This window comes from Hemicordylus capensis, chromosome 4 (genome assembly GCF_027244095.1).
Source record: "Hemicordylus capensis ecotype Gifberg chromosome 4, rHemCap1.1.pri, whole genome shotgun sequence".
NCBI classification, from domain to species: domain Eukaryota; kingdom Metazoa; phylum Chordata; class Lepidosauria; order Squamata; family Cordylidae; genus Hemicordylus; species Hemicordylus capensis.
This window is the reverse complement of record NC_069660.1, coordinates 176076353-176098103: the sequence shown is the minus strand read 5'-3', so window position 1 is coordinate 176098103 and position 21751 is coordinate 176076353. Positions and strand designations below refer to the sequence as shown.

At 40.7% G+C, this 21751-nt stretch overlaps 1 long non-coding RNA gene across 1 annotated transcript; it reads right to left on the bottom strand.

The window, feature by feature from the left end:
• Positions 1–5197: 5197 nt before the first annotated feature.
• Positions 5198–12587, bottom strand: LOC128352884 (uncharacterized). Its single transcript, XR_008320677.1, has 3 exons — positions 12531–12587; positions 9914–9973; positions 5198–7723 (listed from the first exon to the last, which is right to left on the bottom strand). It is a non-coding gene; the product is annotated as an uncharacterized LOC128352884 (long non-coding RNA).
• Positions 12588–21751: the final 9164 nt, after the last annotated feature.

Here is a 21751-nt window from a genome sequence, read left to right as displayed (position 1 = left end):
GGCTTTAAGAGAGGTTTAAATAAATTCATGTAGGACAGGTCTACCAATGGTTACTAGTCTAGGGGCTTTAGGCCACCTCCAGCCTCAGAGACAAGATGCCTCTAAATATCAGTTGCAGGGGAGTAACAGCAGGAGAGAGGGCATGTCCTCAGCTTTTGCCTATGGGCTTCCCAGAGGCATCTGGTGGGCCTTATCCAGCAAGGCTGTACTTATGTTCTTAATAACCAAGACAACTAAAAACAATACACACATTTTAAAATTACTTAAAATCAAGGTGCTGGTTATAACCAATAAAGCCCTAAACAGCTTAGGCCCTGGGTATTTCAGAGAATGCCTTCAGTGAAAACTGGTACAAATCATTTAATGCTTTGCAATTTTCCTGTCTTTCTTTAGTACTTGTGTTACACCTTTGTCATCTAACTGTCCTATTGCCTTTTTGACGGGTTTCCTGGACATTGTGTATCTTAAAGAAAATATTATTTTTTGTTCCTTTAGAATTTGTGGTCAAATCACAATCACTTTAATGTCAGTTTTGACAATGTAATTATACTTGATAATAATGTAAATGTAAAACTTCCTTAAAAGTCAAAAGAAAAATCTCTAAAAATGAGAAGATTAGTTTATCTAGGCATGTTCTCATTCACATACAGGCAAACCTTATTACTCGTGGGGGGTTTCCGTTCCTCGCATACTACCACAAGTAATGAAACCATGAGTAACAAGGCATTATGCCTATGGGGACAGGGCAGTTATGTTTCAGAATGGACCAAAAGGGTGGGGTGGGGGGGAAGGAAAAAGTAATTGAAACTGTTTACTTATTCCATGTGCTTAGGAATGCCCCCCCCATCTGCAAAATGCCCCCCAGACCTTGGAAAATCATGGGGGAAATGTTTGGTTTTTTAAAAAGAAAAAAGCCACAAAATGGCTTCTCCCGTCTCCTCCTGACAAGATGGTGGTCGGAAGTGACCTTCACAATCAGGCCTTCTAGGAACTGCAGATATGTGGGTTTTAACCCTTTCGTGTCCAAGGATAATGAAACCAGGTCTCAATTAGACAACCACAATTACGTGAAACAGCGGATATAGAGCTGGCACACATTTGTTTGTTTGAAATATATATTGCCTGACTCCAAGGCTCTAGGTGGTTCACAAAAGTAAATACAATAAATCAGAACAAAACAACCATTGAAACAATTTAGTTTAGTAACATTCACAGGTTACTAAAAGCCAGGCTAAAAGATGCATCTTAAGGGGTCTTTTAAAGGCGGGTAAAGATGTTGAATCACGAACGGCTATAGGGAGCACATTCCAGAGCTCAGGAGCGACTACAGAGAAGGCCTGTTTTCGAGTCACCGCCAGGCAAGCTGGCAGCCTCTGGAAACAGACATCGCTCGAGGACCTTAATGTATAATGAGGTTTGCCTATACATGCTGATTTTGACAGTCACCATTTTCATACCTTCAGCAATATTTACCTGTTGCACCAAATCCTCAGTATAATTTAAGATTAAATATCACTTCTTGTCAGTTCCATGACTAACTGCTTGAAGGCACAAGGACTTACTGCATTTAGAAATGTTCTCTTAAGACCACAATATATTTAACCAGACAAATTTTAGAGAAATTAAAATCGCCCACTACTACCACTTTGTAAATCTACCCCTGATTACTCTTTTGCATCTCAAAATTACCATCAGAAATTTGGTAATTTATTTATTTATATATTTGACCCATTTTTATACCGCTCCAAATACAAGTTCTCTGGGAAGTTTACAAGAAGACAATAAAAACAACCAATAAAAAGATTAAAACATTTCAACAATTAAAATTTAAAACATTAAAACTATTAAAACACAATTAAAACACAATTAAAACACTATCTAATTAAAAGCCTGGGTGAACGAATGCATCTTGAGTGCCTTTTAAAAAGTTGTAAGAGATGGGGAGGCTCTTATTTCAGCAGGAAGTGTGTTCTAAAGTCTCAGGGCAGCAATGGAGAAGGCCCGTCCCCGAGTAGCCACCAGACAAGCCGGTACCAACTGCAGATGAACCTCTCCAGATGATCTCATTATTAAGTGCTTTTATTAGTATCATAGGTAGAAATAGAAAGGTTACATGATCTCAATAGGCGGTGTGTTTCATAGCAAATAAGACATTTTCTTAAATACTCATGGCCCAAGCTGTTTAGGGCTTTATGGTTTTAACCAAAACCTTGTACTCTGCTGGGAAATGTATCGGCAGCCACTGTAGATATTTTAAGATAGGAGCGATATGATCTCTCTGAGATGACCCAGAGACCAACCTGGCTGCCGCATTCTGGACCAACTGCAGGTTCCATACTACGTACAAAGGCAGCCCCACATAGAGCGCATTGCAGTAGTCAAGTCTGGAGGTGACAAGCAGATGTGCTACTGTTCTGAGGTCATTTATCTCAAGAAACAGACACAGCTGGCGTATCAGCCAAAGCTGATAAAAGTCACCTCTGACCACTGCCTCAACCTGAGACACCGGGAAAGATTTGTGTCCAGAAGCACCCCCAGACTGTGTAACTGTTCCTTCTGGGGATGTGTGACCCCATTCAGAACTGGAAGATCATAATCATCTCCCTAGTTCCAACCCTGCACAATAAGTACCTCCGTCTTCTCTGAATTCAGCCTCAGCCTGTTACCTCTCATCCATCCCATTACTGCCTGTAGCCAGACATTTAGGGAATGAATGTCATTTCCTGATGATGAAGAGAAGAAGATTTGAGTGTCATTAGTATACTGATAACACCCTGCTCCAAATCTCCTGATGATCTTTCCCAGCGGTTTCATGTAGATGTTAAACAACATCGGAGACAATATGGAGTCCTGAGGGACACCATACCGAAGTTCAGTTTCTGAAGAACAACAGTCCCCGAGGGACACCATCTGGAATCTGCCTATGAGGTAGGAGTAGAACCACTGCGAAGCAACACCTCCCACCCCCAACCCCCTCAGACGCTCCAGAAGGATACTATGGTTGATAGTATTGAAGGCTGCTGAAAGGTCCAAAAGGACCAACAGAGTCACACTTCCTCTGTCAGTTGCCATTGGAGATCATCCATCAGGCCAACCAAGGCAGTCTCAACCTCATAGCCCACCTGAAAGCCAGTCTGAAATGGGTCTAGATAATCAGTTTCATCCAAGACTGCCTGGAGTTAGGAAGCCACCACCCTCTCAATTACCTTGCCCAGCCACGGAAGGTTGGAGACAGGCCTATAGTTGCTCAACTCTGAGGGATCCAAGGTAGGCTTCTTCAGAAGTGGTCTAATAATTGCCTCCTTAAGGCAAAAAGGCATCCTGCCCTCTCTCAAAGAAGCATTTATGATCTCTACTAGCCTTCTACAATAACCTCCCTGCCAGATAGTATTAGCCATGTCGGGCAAGGGTCAAGAGAACATGTGGTAGGCTGCATCACTCCAAGCAGCTTGTCCACATCCTCACGGGTCACAAACTGAATGGATCCAGCCTAACCACAAAAGAGGAGTTGCTGGACACCTCCAGTTCAGACACTGCAGTAATTGTGGGGTCTAAACAAAGTCAGCCAGAATACAAGAGATTTTATCCACAAAGAAATAATTAAACACGTCACAGCGGGTAATAGATGGTTCCAAACTCTGATTCAAAGGAGGAGGGACACTCAGTAGCCCTCTCAGAATCCTGAACAACTCCGCTGGACATGAACTTGCGGATGTAATACGGGCCGAAAAGAATAGCTTCTTTGCCACCTGTATTGCCAGAGAGCATAGGTCTTCAAGTGTGCTCTATGTTGTAATCTGTCGGATTCGAGTCGAGTCTTTCTCCACTTGCACTCCAGTCATCTACCTTGCCGCTTCAGCCTCTGTAGTTCTTCCGTATACTGAGGGGACAATTTTGAAGCGGGTCAGAGAGGACGCTTAGGTGCGAACATGTCTACTGCCCTGGTGAGCTTGCTATTCCAGTTCTTCACCAGGGCATCAACAGGATCACCAGCAAAGCCAACATTAAATCCCTCCAAGGCTTCTTGGAACCCTATTGGATCCAATAACCTTCTCGGGTGGACCATTCTAATGGGCCCCTCACCTCTGCGAAGGTGGGGTGTGACTGTGAGTCCCACAGGAGTCTCCACCCATGGAACATCACCCTGATCAGAGTGAAAGACTAGATCAAGCGTGTGACCTGCAATGTGTGTCGGTCCCAAGACCCTTTGGCATAAGCCCATAGTTGTCATGGCTGCTATGAACTCCTAAGCTGCCCCAGACAAATTGGCCCCAAAGTGGACATTGAATGCCATCCTACTGGTGAACCTCTGGATGTTTCATCAGTTTCAGTTTACTGATGGTGATAGTACATAAATAGCAAATATAATAATCACCTTAATTGAGCAAGGATGATGTGTACATAGAAGCAGGTTTCTGTCGTCTATCCCTTGGTGAACCATGAGTGCAAATCTGTGCTGCATGTGCTGTTCCTAAGCCTGAGAAGTCCCATCTAGCTACCAGGCATCAAAGCCAGCACTCCTAAACAAGTGATTGATGGGAACAGTAGGTGCTGAAGAGTGAGTAATGTCACTTGGCTACATGTCCAATATATGTACAGCTGGACAGCAGCCCAAAAGTAGTTCAAATACATGGTTAGTGTAGAAAAATGTAGAGATCTGACAACATTTTATTCTTCTCCGTTGTTCCTAATGTTTCCATTCATGGCATATACATTAAATGGAATTAAATGGGGGCAGCAGTTCAGTCTTTTTGTTGCATGCTTTATAATTTTTGTCTGTTACAATTCTGCTAAACATCTAGCTGTCCCTGCATCTTTGGTATTGCTGCCATCAATTTACCCATCCATTCATCTATTCTCTCTTTCAGGGGTTCTAAAATACTACATCCCAGTGTTCATATGATAGGCTACCCAATTACAACCTCCAGGGGTGTAGCTAGGGGCCTGTGTCCCGGTGGCCTCTCAGAGTGAGGGAGATAATGAAGAAAATAGGAAGAGGTGGAGCTGGGGGCCCCTCAGGAGTTGGGGCCCCCAGGTTCTTTGAATCCATCCACTCCATTATAGCTACACCCCTGACTACCTCACAGGGTGGTTGTGAGGATAAACATAACCATGTACACTGCTCTGTGCTCCTTGAAGAAAGAGCAGGATATAAATGTTTTAAAATATGATCAAGATTTTTATCAAGATTTTTATTATCATTTTATATGATCAAGATTTTTATCAAGATTTTTTATTATAAAATCAAGATTTTAACTTATCATATTATGCACCATCCATATGAACAAACAATAAAGGTCAGCCTTTACCGAAAAATCTCGGAGCTGGAGATCATCCAAGGCAGAAGTATTGCCTTCGCAGTGCAGACAAGGAAAAGCGGTATGGAATCTTGCAGTATCTTTGCCATACAAAGAAGCTGTGTGCCAACTGGGATTCAAATTCAGATTTCCCAGTCTCTTAAACATGAGAGCCCCATTCATTTGTTCACCATCCAAGGATGGATGGCAAATGCATGCATGGGATGAGCAGGAGTGTGCCAGCTAGCCATACTATCATTTTGGAGCCTGTACAAATGTTACACCAGTCCAACAGCCCCCAATGAATGCTCACACACTTATTGTGTTGTTATACCTGAAATGCGGATTTGTAGAAGGTCACTGGGCAATTTGTTTGTTTGTTTTTAAACCACCATTTTTCAAATAATGCAAGGAGCTGCTATGAACTCGTATGTCCCAATTTCACATATTCCTTTCAGACATGAAAAAGCAAATATTTAGCAATTTAAAAATCTGCACTGGATCTTGCCATCCTGTCATGACTGAAGCATGACTGGCCTACACAGAATACTCTGTGAAGCCCCAATGAGATGTTAAGCCTTTAAATAATGAAGGTACCCACAGCTTCCTTCAAAAGACCATAAAGTAGTAGGTAAAACACTTCCTCCACATCTCCTTAATTTTCTTCCTCTCAATTACAGTGCCATAACATGTGCTTTTCATTACATGTCTGCTGTACCTCTTTCATACTTCAGTAGTAGATTGGTGGTAGTTGTTCTTAGGTTACCTCCTATTCTTTATCTAAAGCAGAATGTCTGCCTCACTGCTTACTTTTGGCTGTTCTCTCCTTCTGATTTCCATGTGCAGCGTTTGGGAAGTGGGTTTTGAGAAATGAATGCAAAAGCTTCCCTGCACCTAACTATATAAAAGGGGGGAAGTGCCAGCTGCCAATAGTCTCAGAAGCTTGTATTGAAGCATTCCTATCTGAGAGGCCCCCCAGACCCACAGCTCTCCATTGGGCTGTACCACTTCAGATTGCAGGTGGGGAAAATTGCATAAATGAGTGAATGATCCCCCATATATAAATTGCCCTGGACACTGATGTCTAACATGTCAAAGAAGAGTTTTAATCTATATCCTGGCCTTAGCCCTAGCACACTCGTTTTCTATGTTTTGCTTTATAGAATTTATTTGAGTGAGTACTCATGCAATCTATCTGCTGCAGTCTGACACAATTCCATTCAAAAACACATAAGGAACCTCTTTCCCAGAAAAGCCTCCAACTGCCAAATGATATTAATATTGGGGAGCAAACAAATAGGGAGCTGCCATTTTGTATGAGAGCCCAAGTTTCTTGGGTCCTACAACTCTCTGTTGGAAAGTGATCAAACTCTGCTGCTCACTGACATTGCCTTTTGTAGAGACATTTATCTGGACAAACAATATCATCTGATGCCTATTCAGAAATTTCAATGTCTGCAGCATCTTGACCAAAGTTTAACTTTTCAAGTTAGGTGAAGATGTGCAACTGAGTTCTAGGAGTGCTTTGTATGTATTTCAGGATGGTCTTTATTTCCCCAAACCTTCATCTTTTGTTTCCTACTTTTATGACCACTTCTTTGTCCATGGAGCATTCAGTTAGCAAAGAATCCTACAATCCCTATTGACAGGCAGTTTTACTGTTTGTTAATATTTCCCACACCTTCTGAAGAGAATTCTCTTAAGGCAGCAATTTCAGACATGTTAAACAAATTAACAATACAATAATCTACTAAAACAGCAATTAAAACAAGGAGGTGGGGGCCCACCATCAGCAGAACAAACAAAACTCCACATGAGGTCAATAATTAAAACTCAAATGGCATTTTTAGAAAACAGCCTGGGGAAATAAGATTTTTGCCTGGTACTAGAAGTCACGAGAGGGAGGGAAGCCCACAACCGGGTTTCCTCAGCCAAAAAGGCCCTCCCTGTAATGGCCAAGTGCCTGACTTCAGAAGATGGAGGAACCAAGAGAAAAACCTGAGCCTCCAGCAATGATCTTAACCACTGGCAATATCTGTGAGGAAAATATGGTCTTTTGGGTACCCAGGTCCTAATCTTTAAAAGGCTTTAAAGGTAAGAAACCAAAAATATGAACTATGCTTGGAAATGGTTGGAGATATTTTAAATGAAGATGTTTCAAAACTGGCATGATGTCTCCTCAGTTTTTGCCTACTTCAAAGGCAGCACCACATATAACACATTGCAGTAATCAGCCATGGAGGTTCCCAGTCCATGGATTATTGTGGCCAGGCTATCTTTCTCCAAGAGAGACCACAGCTGATGAAAACACCTCCATGGTCAGAGAGGCCACCCACAAATCGGATCTGTCTTGTCAAGGTTGAACTTCAGCCTATTGGCCCTCATGCAGTCCATCATTGATCCCAGACACTTTTTCATCAGCTAACCTGAACCAGATGAAAATGATAAATAGGTATAATCAGTAAACTGATATTACCTCACTCCAAACCTTCAGGTAACCAGATTACTTCACCAAGCAGTTTCATATAGATGCTTAAATGCATGAGGGACAAGATGGAGCCTTGAAAGTGAGAGAAGAGCCATTATAGAATGTTGTATCCAGCCACTAATCCTGACAGCCTCTTTGGCGGGTGCTGGTGGCCTCCATCAACCTGAATGAATTGTTTACTGGGCCTATATTCAGCCAAAGCAGAATACTCTGCACAGTCTCCCTGACACATGCAGAGATGACTGTTCTCACCATGCACAGCACTGGAGCTCCTTTAAAGGAAATTGAGACTTGCATCCTTGTACCATCTTGGAAGACATGCACAGAGTGCTGGGAAATCCTCCCCAGTGCTTTCCTTCTAGAGCTCTGGAGACGGCTCCATCTCTTTCTTAAAGGGCCCTTCCAGCACCAGGAAAAGCACAAGACTGTGCAGAGGTCAGCACAGTGGGAAATGGCTCTCATGTTGAAGGTGTGTTGCCAAAGTTGCCCCCCTTTTAAAAAATAGTAAAGATAACTGGTTTAGAGAATCGAGTTGAAGCAATTGACATCTATAGATTTTGCAATTTGTTATGATTGCAGTGGATGCATATTATTACCATATTCATCAGTTATATGAAGTTATAATATGCAGTTAAGCATATTATTAGCTCAACTCATACTACAAATATTGGTGAGCGTTGTGATCCGGGATAAAAGGTAGACTCCATAATTTGCCAAAATTCTTGTAATATGCTACTAGTACTTAGGAGCGGCCAGTGCAGGCGCCGCCAGGGGTGTGTGTATGTGTGGTGAGAGGCACTTTTAAGCACAAATTAATATGTGCTTACCTCCAGCTGCAGCTGCAGCTGCAAACTGCTCTGAACAGCAGCACGCTGCCTGGCACTTCCTGCAGCAGCGGATCGGCTCCGACACGCATTTGGCTTCCGCGGAGCCCATCCCCCACCGGTGGCCAGGAGAGTGGTGGAGCCAATCCACCGCTGCATGGAATGCCAGACAGTGCACTGCTGCTTGGAGTAGTTTGCAGCTGCAGGTAAGCACCTATTAATTTGTGCTTAAAGGCGCCTCTTGTGGCTCGCCACCGCCCCCTCCCGGCGGTGCCCACACCGGCCACTCCTGCTAGTACTCCAAGATCAGTGATAAATGTGGGTGAGAAGTTTTGCAGGAAGTCCATTCATGATTAAACAGTACATCTCAAAACCCCTCAAGGGCTGGATGCTCTTTGGACACTGCTGGACAGATTTTGTGCTGTGGTTGGCTTTGTAACTAAAAGCAAATTAATAAGAATCTGGGGATGACAAATGTAAATTTTGCTCATTTTCCTCCTCTTTTATTATTAGTGGCTGACATCCAGACTAAAGTTCTGCATGTTGAAAAGGTTTTGCACACCCAATGGGGGACAATCTCCCTTCCCTCTGCAGCCTCCTGAAAATGCATCCCTAGGGGTTCCGCAACTCTCAGGGACTTATTTCTGGGCAGCACAGTGCATCATAGAGGAAAGGGGAGACCGAGGAGAATCCCTGCTCTCTTATATGCATGTGAAACCTTTTGGGCTATGTAACCTTAGTCTGGATGTCGGCCTTTGTTTGTTTTGTTTCTGGCAAATGAACAGAGAGCAAAAAGTAGAAATAAATGGACTATACTTACAATGGAAGCAAGTAAGATGTGGCGTCCCCCAAGAATCTGTATTAGGAGTGATGCTTTTTAATTTGTTCATAAATAATTTGGAGTTAGGGGTGAGTAGTGAGGTAGCCAAGTTTGTGGACAACACTAAATTATTCAGAGTGGTTTTTTTAAATACTCTTAAGTGGCATATAAATGTTGTATTAAATACGTCAACAAACAAATGATACCAATGGCAGCAATAATAAAGGCGTGGATTTTGTTTCTTCCTTCTGCAAATACCCCACTCTATCCATTATCTATCATTAAAAAAGACTTGCATTTCTCTAGCAGAGCATATTTTGCTCCTATCACAAACATACACAGGTAATAAGAGGGTACATTGATAAGCTATATCTTTGAAAGAAAAAAGAACTGCATACCACTAGGGATGTGCTCAAACCATGGTTTGAGCACATTTCAGCATTGGGGCCTAGGAGCTTTAAGAAAGAGGAGAGCAGGTCCTTACCTGCTCTCTGCTGCCCTGTGCAGTTTCCTGCTGTTTCTCACACTGGCCAACCAGATGCCCCTGGAGAGCACAGAAACAGGAACAGAAAAATTGAATAGCCCTCTCCCACTGGTGCTTCCCAGCAACTGGTATTCAGAGGCTCTGCACCCAGAAGAGGTACCATATGGTCATAATGACTAACAGCTACACTTTTCCTCCATGAATTTGTCTAATCCCATTTAACATCACTTTATTTATTTTTTATTTATTTATTTTTGCATTTTTATACCGCCTTTCGTTAAAATATAGCCCCAAGGCGGGGCTATAAACTTAAAGGCGGGGCTATAAACTCCCACTTAAAGTGTGAAGTCGATTTTGACTCCTGGCACCCACAGAGCCCTGTGGTTTTCTTTTGGTAGAATACAGGAGGGGTTTACCATTACCTCCTGCACTTTATGCGATGATGCCTTTCAGAAGCTTCCTATATCGCTGCTGCCCGATACAGTACCAGAAGGGATTCGAATCGGCAACCTTCTGCTTGTTAGTCAAGTATTTCCCTGTTGCGCCACTTATGGTGTTTTAACATCACTAGGTAGCAGTGAATTCTGTACGTTAATTAGGCACTGTGTGAATGAGTTTTTCGTTTTGTCTGTTTAGACTCTCCAGACACCTGTCAATGAGCTTATTGGGTTGGCTCTGGGTTCTAGTGTTATAGCAATAGCAATAGCAATAGCACTTACATTTATATACCGCTCTATAGCCAGAGCTCTCTAAGCGGTTTACAATGATTTTAGCATATTGCCCCCAACATTCTGGGTACTCATTTTACCGACCTCGGAAGGATGGAAGGCTGAGTCAACCTTGAGCCCCTGGTCAGGATCGAACTTGTAACCTTCTGGTTACAGGGCAGCAGTTTTACCACTGCGCCACCAGGGGCTCTTTACCACTGCACCACCAGGGGCAGGGTATAGGGCAGTTATAGGATAGCAAGAAAAACTTCTTCTTATTTAATTTGGCTACACTATGCATAATTTTATAAATCTCCATCATGTCCCCCTTCAGTCACCTTTTTCTAAACTAAAAAGCCCCAAATGCATTAGCCTCCCTTTGTAGGGAACATGCTCCCGGTCCCTGATCACGGGAGACTTACTAATGAGGCAAGGTGAGATGACAGCCTTAAGTGGCACCTGTGCCTCAGAGTGGCAAGTACTGGCATCTTGCTTCAACCCTATGGCCCATGGGTGTCACCTCGTCCGCCTGCTGCCCCCCATGCCCCCTGCTGCTTTCCCTTTAAAACCCATCCATCCCTGTGCATTCAGAAGTGACAGTGGTAGGAGAATGGGGAAGCATTGCCTTCTCTCAACAGTGTAACATCTCAGCATGCAGGGATGGATGGAAACCTCATCCATCCGTACACACTCAGAAGCTACAGCAGTGCAAGAAGGGCAAGGTGGCATGTGAGAGAGATGGGTGGAGCAGGCCCAGCCCCTTGACATCAGAGGGCATGGTGAGCAGCGCTTAAGCCAGCACTGCCCCTGATCATTTTGGTTGCCCCCTTCTTAACTGTTTCCAACTCTACAATATCCTTTTTCAGATGTGGCAACCACAATGGTACTCAATATTCCAAATGTGGCTGCACCATAGGTTTGCTTAAAGGCATTACAATATTGGAAGTTTCATTTTCAGTCTTTCTCCTAATGGTCTTTAGCATGGTGACCACCTCTTTCACAGCTGCCACACACTGGGTTGGTGTTTTCATTGAACTGTTCAGCACAACCCCAAGATCTTTCTCCTGGTTAGTCACCCCAGTTCAGACCCCCATCAGTGTATATGTGAAATTATAATTATTTGCTAGTTATTCAGCATTTCATACTTATTTACACTGAATTGCATTTGCCATTTGGTTGCCCATTCACCCAGATTAGAGAGAACCTTTTATAGCTCTTTGCAATTTGCTCTGGTTATCACCAAGGAGAAGGAGAGTTGTGCTCATGCAAGGACCCCTTCCATTTGCACAAGGACCCCTTTGAGAGAACACGTCTCCATCCACTTGCAGAAGGAGCATCCATCAATGCAAACTACTGTAACAAAGGTCTCGATGTCACCCAATCTATCCTGCTACTGTGCCCAAAGTTTTGGTGCCACCAAATCTCTAATCATATTTATCCTTCTAACTATAACTTCCACACACATGTGCCATCCAGATGAATCTGCTTAGTCCAGATTTCAGGATGTTTCAATGGGAAAGTAAAAATATAATGCATTGTACCAAAAAAGGAGATAATTTCAGATGATTCAAGAAGTGAACTAGCAAGAAAGCAAAGAATGCTTAGGGTCATTTGCAAGTCTGAACTGCGAGATAATACTCCAAACACCCTACAATATTTTTTCTTTCCAAATCAGCTGCAAACCAGAGGAAAAGAAGTGGTAATGAATGAGCACAAAGATCCTGCAGAAGTTAAACAGTTAACATTTTAAAATTACTGCAAAACTTTAAAGTGCTTTAAAAACTATGTACAAATGTAGTGTCAGAGACTAATGCTGAATGAAATGGAAGTTTCTGTTTAAATTTTTAAATATATTTTCTGTCTAGGATTATAGTTTCATCTACAAGCCCAAGTGCTTTCCCTTTAAATACCTCTATTATTCCTGTGCTGTTGCTGCTGCCCTTCTTGTTATACTGTGAGCAGCTACCACTAAAATGATACAATAGGACGAATCAATAGCACACAGATAAATCAGTGCAGTAAACTTTGTACACTCAACAAGTCCTCTTTACAGACAATTAGGGCCAAAAGATAAATATTGACACATTAGACTATTTCCTCAAATTTGTTTTTGTTGATTGCCTGAGCAATCTGATGGGGGCAAAAATCCACTTTTCTGATGGTGGAGATTGCTTGGCTAATAGAAACAAATAAAGTAAAAGCTTTTGTCCACAATGGGTTAGGCACATCTATTGTTGGGAGGTACTAATCGGATTAAATTGGCTCCTGGTTCCATTGTTAGGAGGCTAACTCATTCCAAAAAATGTTCACATCTCAAGGAGATGTGTCCTGGTTGTTTTCTCACTATTTAAATCTGATGGAAAGATATAACGGAGAGCTTAAGATTGTAACTGGGCCCGTTACATAGTAAAATGTACACACTGCAATTAAGCTCGTCCATGGAAGATAACACAAGATATGTGAACAGCTATTTCCTTGCCTCATTTTCTTCATTGATAATAGGCCGTGAAGAGTGGGTGAGTGGGGTGGGGGGCAGGGGAGACAAAGTAACAGTGGATATATAAATTTATATATGGCGCGCGCGCACACACACACACACACAGAGCTTCCTAACAGTCCTGTTGTCATTCTGTCAAAATATCATTTAAAAATGTTAATGGAGTAAGGGTAAATTGTTCCATTTTCTGTTTTGGGTTGTTTTCTATTAGCATTTTAATATATATCTGTTAAATAGTTCCCCCTAAAAGAAACAAACACATTTATGCAGGGGATAATTTTTTGTTAACCTTAATAGGCAGCAGCCTTAAATAATGTCACTCATCTTTCCATTTGGACTTGAGCCTGTGAGTCAGGAGGTGCAATTTTTTTAATTTTTTTATTTTTTGCCTACAGTCTGATAATTTTCAAAGCTATTGGCAACCTGGGAATTTTCTTTCCTTATCACTAGGGCTCAGCTAACTTCACTAACACTAATCAGAGCTGGAATCATTCATTCAAGGATTGCATGATCATGTTTTTCTTTAGCAGTGACAGCTGCCTGAGCTACATTAGCAATGCAGATGAGTCAGCCTAATAGGTTAATGCAGAACACGCGAAAATTAGGTTTAATCCCCAGTGAAATAATCTAACATTTTCACATTTCTTGATGTTAGGATAGAGACATTGGTGGTGACTCAATTAGGTGTAATGTAGATCAAAGCAAATTTACCTTCTGGCGGAACCTTCCCAATAGTTTAGACAGCCGAATATAAGGGTTCTATTTTATACTAATTGGTGAAGGCTGTAGGGGAAATTATACTAAAAGTACAGGTACAGCAAGAATTGATTTCTGGTTTAAACACAATTGAAGAATTTTGTAAATGTGTCAATGTATGCTATTTAGTAAAAAAGGAAATAAAAACTGTTTTCTGTCTGACACAGCTAGAAATATTTACATCAGTGCTTTAAAATTAACAGATTTAGAGCCGTATCCCCCCCCCCCCAACATAACCTATTTATTTAGAGAAATATCACCACTGGGGTTTGAAAAGGCCCCCTTAATTATACAGGAACCATAAAGGAGAGGGGCAGTAGTGTGTGTAGCTAATGTTTTCATTCTTGGGGAATAACATATCAAACACCCATCTCCTTCAGCTGTAAAGGGGAAAAAAAATTACAAGCCCTCCGTTGTTATATATATATATATATATATATATATATATATATATATATATATATATATATAGCCTTGACATCTTAATTCTTAATCCTTGTGTGTGGTCAAATCAGTCTACTATAGACAACCAATCAAGCAATTATTCCTAAATTATATTTGCCCAGCTCACATTGATTGGTTATTCTTTTCTTATTGAGTAAGCTCATTAATTCTGAGCAGCTTGCTTATTATGCTTTCCACATCATTTTCTTTCTGAGCCTATCTCCGCTCACCAGCCTGCTGATGTTTCAAGATGCCATACAGGGGGAAAAAAGGGCCCAGTGATCTATTGCATTGTCTCTTCCAGCAATTACAATTCACATTGCTGATTAACTTTGATGTGAAAACTAATGAGATAAGGCAAGTTATCAAGGCGGACCTGATCGTCATCTCATTTATACAGCATTTGCCATCGGTGAATGACAAAAACTAATGAAGATGTATCTGACAGCAGGCCGAGCCAAGACAGAATTTCGTTTCTCATCAGCAAGTGCTTTGCTTCTTACTCATCAGTCTATCTGAAACATGTTGAAATTAGCTTAATAATGAAAACACTTCATCTAAACGGGTGAATGTTTACATTAAAATAACTACATGATAAATAGATGTGAAAGATTTTTTATGCGCTCCTGAGTTTAAACAATAGAGTCAAAATGTTCACTTAGCATTCCTCAGACTGTGGAGTTTCCCCCCCCCCCCACCCCAGTTGCAATTTATACCTGCTACAACTCAGCTCTCCTTAGTTATATAAAATTTTGGGTCTATATTTTTCCCAATAGTAGTGCCAGTATTACTTTAATTATTTATTCCAACAAAACAGGATAAGCAGGAAATAAAAATTGTCTGAGGACTGGTTATTCCCCACCCTGCCCCACAATAGAGTGTGGAAAAATCTAGTGACTGTATTGATTTCCAGATTGGTTGTTTGTTCTTAGCCATACTATACATTTCTTAGATTATGCTAATTTTTTACCTTCTGAGTGCATGTTTAGGACAATTCTCTTTTCTTTTTCTACTCTTTTTTTAAATGTATAAAAATGTGACATTGCATAATATCCTCTGAGAGCTTACTGTGCTGATCTGTGTGTGAGACCATGGGAGTGCATATATTTGTATATAACAAAGCAATCAGACATCGGGCAATGCTAGTCATGTAAGTAAATATTATAAAATATCCAGACCAACATCTTGCTTCCAAAAGTTTGATGCAGTAATACCACCTACCATAGAACAATGTCCTAATAAAACTTAAAAGCCACCTCAGTAATTCCTGTCTTTTAATATTTGGACTTCAACATTTGGACTTCAACATCTTTATTTATGAGATGTTATTTCATATAGCTGTTATAGAGATCCCAGTATTTATATAATGGTACACATATCTGTTGCAGAGATCCCAGAATCTCTAAATACTTTCCAGCAACAATTTTGTATCTGGAACAAAAACATTATCAATATTTCTACCAGTGGTATCCTTTCCTTAGTCTGATAACAGATTGGTTTGGTTTTTTGTTTATTACTACTACTACTACTGTTGTTGTTGTTGTTGTTTTTGTCGTTAGGATTTTACCAAAGCTCACTTTTAAAATTTTTATAAATAATTTGTGTTGACATCTTTGGTTTTTAAGAGATTATATTTATTGCTATGATTTCCCTCTTTTGCCATTCCATACTGCCAAGTTCTTATGCAAAATCCACATTTCCAGTTAGAGCAATGCATATATTTGAGCGAATAAGGCAGTGCAGCAACTTTAAATACCGATCACATCCAGTGCTAGCCAAATGCCTTGATCCTAGACACATTTACCTCAAATCAACTTCAAGGAAGACTAATTCCTAGAAATGGCATTTACAGTTCTAGCTACAAATCTCAGAAGACACAGATAGTATAATAATTTAATTTTTCTACAAACCCTAAATATTAAGCTTTAAAAATAATATCTGTGTGAAAACGTAAAAAATGTGATAACAATGTTAACCTATGTTTAAACTTCTGAGTTTTAGTGCTCAGAGTCAAGAAACCTTGGGGAGGGGGTTGTAAACCAACCTGGAGATTCTTCTTGAGCTTAGAGTATCACCCTAGACAATTATTTATCATCCTTATAACAATGGAGACCTATATTTTAAGTGTGTCTGAGTTCCAAAATGAGACACAATATCCCCCCACCATCCCGCAAACTAACATTTCATTTTCAGACTGCTGAGACAAAACTGTCTGCATCTTGAGAAAGTTAAAAGAAAATCTTGTTTTAAAGCTGTGGCAACAAATTGCTACTCCAGTGCTGGATTAAATTTAAAAGCTCTTCACATGGCTGAAGATAAATCCTATATATTAGAGGAAACCATAAAAGCACTTGCTGAAGAGACAAGGCACAAGTGGAGAATTGACCCCTTACGTTTCTTTTAAATGGTCTACTAAATTTTATAATTTGTTTCAGGATGTAGGGTGAAGGCTGCATTTCCCATGCTACCCTCTCCCACCAATATTCAGAAATGTGATGCCAGAGAGTGCTTTTTAAGTAACAGAGTGAAATCTGTTTTCCACAATGCATGCACTTCATTAAATGAAAACATCCCAATGTTTTCTTTGTCAAATTAACTTCTAGGTTCACATGGGATCTATGCTCAGACTGTATTGTTTATTTAAATATTTTGTGGCAAGCTTGGGATAAGGCAGGAGACGAGTTGTGTTCAGCTTTGCTTTCTTCATACATGCACAACCTCTTTGCCCAACCTCGGCAAGTCACTATTTGATTACAGTTGTCTCGCTATTAAATTAAATGGGAATGTTATTCTTTCAATGCATATCTAAGCATAAATCTGTATGGATAATTTATCAAATATTTTCCTTACTGAGTTTTAATAGTTATTTATGCTAGCATCCATAAGTGCTGTTTCTCTTCCCTTCTTTCCATCCTCTGTCCCTCTTCTCCATCTTAATAATTACTGACAACTGAATAATTTGTGTATACCAAAAGGTCTCACCTTCATGTATTTCAGCAGTTCTGCTCAAGGAAACACAACCATAATAAGACTGACTTGAGATCCCTTCTTCACAAGGTCATTAGGCGCTAGCCTTTAAAATGTGTATGTGTGGGGGTGGGTGGGTGAAACTGTACATTATACCTAAATAATAACAAGGTTACAGCCTCATCTCCAAGAATATGGAATGTTGATTGCAAAAAGCAGCTAATCCAAGAGCAGCTTTGGAAGAAGATTGGGGGGGTGGGTGGAATTATGTATACACTTCATACTTTAAAATGCTCATTTACATATACAATGGCCAGGATTAATCCTCTGCTAATACAACTGCTTTCATATTATTTTTCCTAATTATCTTCTAAGTTTCCTGCCTAGCAGCTTTTTTTCATTTTTTCTCTTCTCTTCTGCATTTTTTTAAAAGTATCAAGTCCTTTATTATCTGACTTTTAACACTACACAACAAGTCATTACTAACCAATGCAATTTTCTTGCTTAGAAATGTGCTGAAAGGATTATGCCTTGATACTCAACTCCTTACACACAGAGTGAGAGCCCAAGTAGCTGGTAGCTTCCATTTTGATACTGAATTCAAAATGAATGATGAAAAAGAAAATGAGTTGGAATATATTGGCTGGGGTCCAAATTTTTAAAAATTGCTGATAATTAATATAACCAGCAATGTTATTGCAGAATTTCCCTGTACTCATATTTGGATCTTTTGGAAAGCTGAAGCAAATAGATCTCTAATTCCTTGTTCAAAATGACACTTAACAGAAACATGAAACTGTAGCTATATCTTAATTTTAGCATTACAAAATTGTTGAATTTAATTCCAGTTAGAAAGTAGCTGCCAAACTACTATTCTAAGAAGTCATCCTTGCAAATATATTATTAGGCAATGATTGCGGTGTGTGTGGGGGGATGTAATCCTACTGTGTATAGGGGGGAGTGTGTGTGTTTGTGTGTGTGCGTGCATGTGCAGGGGTTTTTTTTCCCCCAGGCAAGAGTAATGTTTTATTTAAAATAGTTACAGTGTGCCTTTTGATTTAGAGTTTAAAGTAAATAATATTTGTACATCTAAAACATACTCAAGACAAATGAAAAGCCTCTAGATGCTTTTGTATGAGATGTTGAAGAGCTCTACAAACTTAAAAGCACAACCTCAATTAAGCCCATCTTCATCTGGAAAAAAAAATTAGCAACTGAAAGCTGAATATATTAGATAATGCACACTTGCAGAAGAGCATTCTCTTAGGGAAAAAAATTCTTGATAACCAACCTAACGCCAGCCTAAGAGTTGCTCGATGCTAATTTTGTTTGAAACTGTCTAACTAACTCTGAATAGCTATCCATATTCAACAAAGGCATAATTAATGGCAACCTTTTCTTCCGCTTATAAGACATCATAACAAGTAGGAAAGTACAAAAAGATTTTTATAGTAACTAATTTAAGGACAAAGGGTTGACCTCTAGCATTTCATTAAATAAACTGAGTGAATAAAAGGAGACTGGCAGCATTCATCCTTGTTCAATTCAAGCAGTCGATTTCAAAATGCTAATCATAATCTGCAGATGTTGGAGGCTGATTTTTTTCCCCTTCAAATATAATTTGTTTAATTTAAGAACATCAGACATTTGAATTTTAAATAAAATCAAAACCCAATTTTAAGCACAGGCAGAAGTTATTCATGGTACAGAGAAGGTCTCCAGGTTAGCTTTCTTCCTTTCGAGTGTTTAAAATTATTATTGTAAACCATTAATTTCTTATATTATTTCTAAAACCTTTTAATGGAGAAGTTCTATTAGGAAACACACACACACACACACACGGATTACCATGCCAAGTAAGTGCCAATGTGTTTAGAACCTTATACTGAGCGGGGTGGAGGAAGCAGCTATCTAACTCAGAGATATCCCATTCAGAGATGTAGCCATAAACTTGGCCAGGCACTCCTGATTACAATCTATAATTTACTCTAAGGGCCACTTCACACATGATGTCTTTTCTACACAGAGATGTGTGCAGGGTTTTCTCCGCTCCCATACTTCTGGCACTACACAAGTGACAGCATACAGGGCTAGGCACATCTTAGTGAACCGAGATGATCTTGGTAAGAAACACTTTACGTGGCCTGAAAACTAAATACGTACAGTTGTTCCATGTTTATGAGAACTGTGTCATCACACGGTACCCTTTTATTTATTCAGTTTCTTTCTTTATATCATTTTTTCTTCTGCTTTCCCATAGCAGTGCCCAGAATGATGTCTTTTCACACTGATGGGTCTGCTACTGAGGAACCCCTGTGTAGTGTAGAAGGTTCTGAAGGAAATTCTCAGGTGCATAGTCAGCCCATGCTGAGCACTGGACAGCAGGGGCGTAAGTATAATAGGGCAAAGGGAGACAGTTGTCTGGGGGCCCACTGCCTTGGGGGGCCCCCCAGAGGCAAGTCACATGGCTGACTCCCCCAGCCACACACCCGCCCGGGCTTCCTTCAGTTGTTTTCATCCTCCGAAATTGATGTGAGTTTTAAGACCTGGAGCTCCCAGAACAGCATGTCTTTCTCTAGCACCATTAAATGACTTGCATCGTCCACAATTTACAAAACCTTAAAAAATAATAATTTAGGATTATGTTCTATTGTGGCACATAGGAGATAGAGAGATAGAGAGATAGATTTTATTATGCTTTTTGTTACCACTATTCAGCCTCATTTAAGATTTCTTTACTTCATGAGCTGAGTGAGCTTCAGTGAGCGGGGGCCCATTTTAAAATCTTGTCTCTGGGCCAACTCCAACCTTGCTACGCCCCTGCTGGACAGGCCTATCATTATCTTGTATTAACTAAGACCGCTCCTGCAGCTGTGCATTCCAGGGGAAGATCAACAGTGAGGGGAAAGCACTTCTGACATGCTCAGAGGCATTTTATTGTTACTTCACATATTCAAGAACTCAGCCTTGATATTTAAAACATATTCCTGGGCTCCTGAGCCCTGGCAGAGATTTGGGTTGCTGATTTGTTGTATTGTACTGGATAAGAAAAGACATTACCTCAGAGAGCCAGAGTAAATTGCTCATGAGTGGTCCCACTGAAATTAATGGGACAAGTTAGTCATGCTTAACATGCCTCATTAATTACAATAGAATTACTCATGAGTAATTTAGGTTTTTAGGCGTAGTCATTGGTTAGAACATAAGAACAGCCCTGCTGGATCAGGCCCAAGGCCCATCTAGTCCAGCATCCTGTTTCACACAGTAGCCCACCAAATGCCACTGGAAGCCTACAGCAGGAGTTGAGGGCATGCCCTCTCTCCTGCTGTTACTCCCCTGCAACTGGTACTCAGAGGCATTCTGCCTTTGAGGCTGGAAGTGGCCTATAGCCCTCCGAATAGAAGCCATTGATAGATCTCCATGAAGTTATCCAAATGCCTCTTAAAGCCATCCAGGTTGACAGCGTCATCAGTAGAGCACTTGCAGCTTTATATAAATCACAGTGTGCATGGACAGGATTTAATTAAACAAACTTATTTTTATATTATAGCACATATATAAATAAATGTTGATGGTTGTTTTACTAGACGTTAAAAACATGGACATGTTTTTGTTACTGAACAGGAACATGGTCAGCCTTTGAGGTTGCAGGAGCATGCAAGTACCCTGGAATGGTGTGCAGTGAGAGTCACACAGATCTTTTGCAGCATGCCCTTACGGAAACACCACACCCACACCTGCCCTATTCCATTGTGGAGATGGGGTAGTTGTCATTTGGAGGCAGGCTGGCTACTGATTGGGCAGTAGCTGCTCATTAATGTTTACATTTTATGCCTATCATCTCCTGCCTCTTAAGCTGGAGATGGGAGACGGAGGCATTCTAACACTCAGTGCAAATGTATCGGGTGAGTTACCAATTAAAGGGGAGAAAGAGCTGGCATGAATGAGGAGAAGAACAGGACTTTCTTTCTTTTTTTAAGGGTCAGAGAGGGAACTTGTCTTTCACCCCCACCCCCGGCTAGGGAACATATTGTGGGGGTGGGGAGTGGGGTGAGATGCAGAGAAGAAAATGAATTTGAGAGGAATGTGGAGTAAATGAATGTGGGGGAAGAAATCATTTTTGGAAGGAAAAATGGTTTGGGAATGAATATGGGAAGAAAACTAATCTGTAAAGTGAGGAAATAGGTACATGTCGGGGAGTGGAGTGGTAATTGGGTTTGGCCCTTGTATGTCAGACTGAGGTCCAGCTATTGCAGCATTCTGTAACAGCATTTAGCCAGATGTTTCTGGGAAGTTCACAAGCAGAACATGAAGGGAGTGGCCTTCCTCTGTTGTTTGTCCCTCGCATCCAGTATTCTAAGGTGTACTGTCTTTCTACATGGAGCGGAGGTGTCATCTGGCTAATAACCATTTATAGACTTATCCTTTATGAATTTGGCAAATCCTTTTAAAGTCAGGGCAGCAATA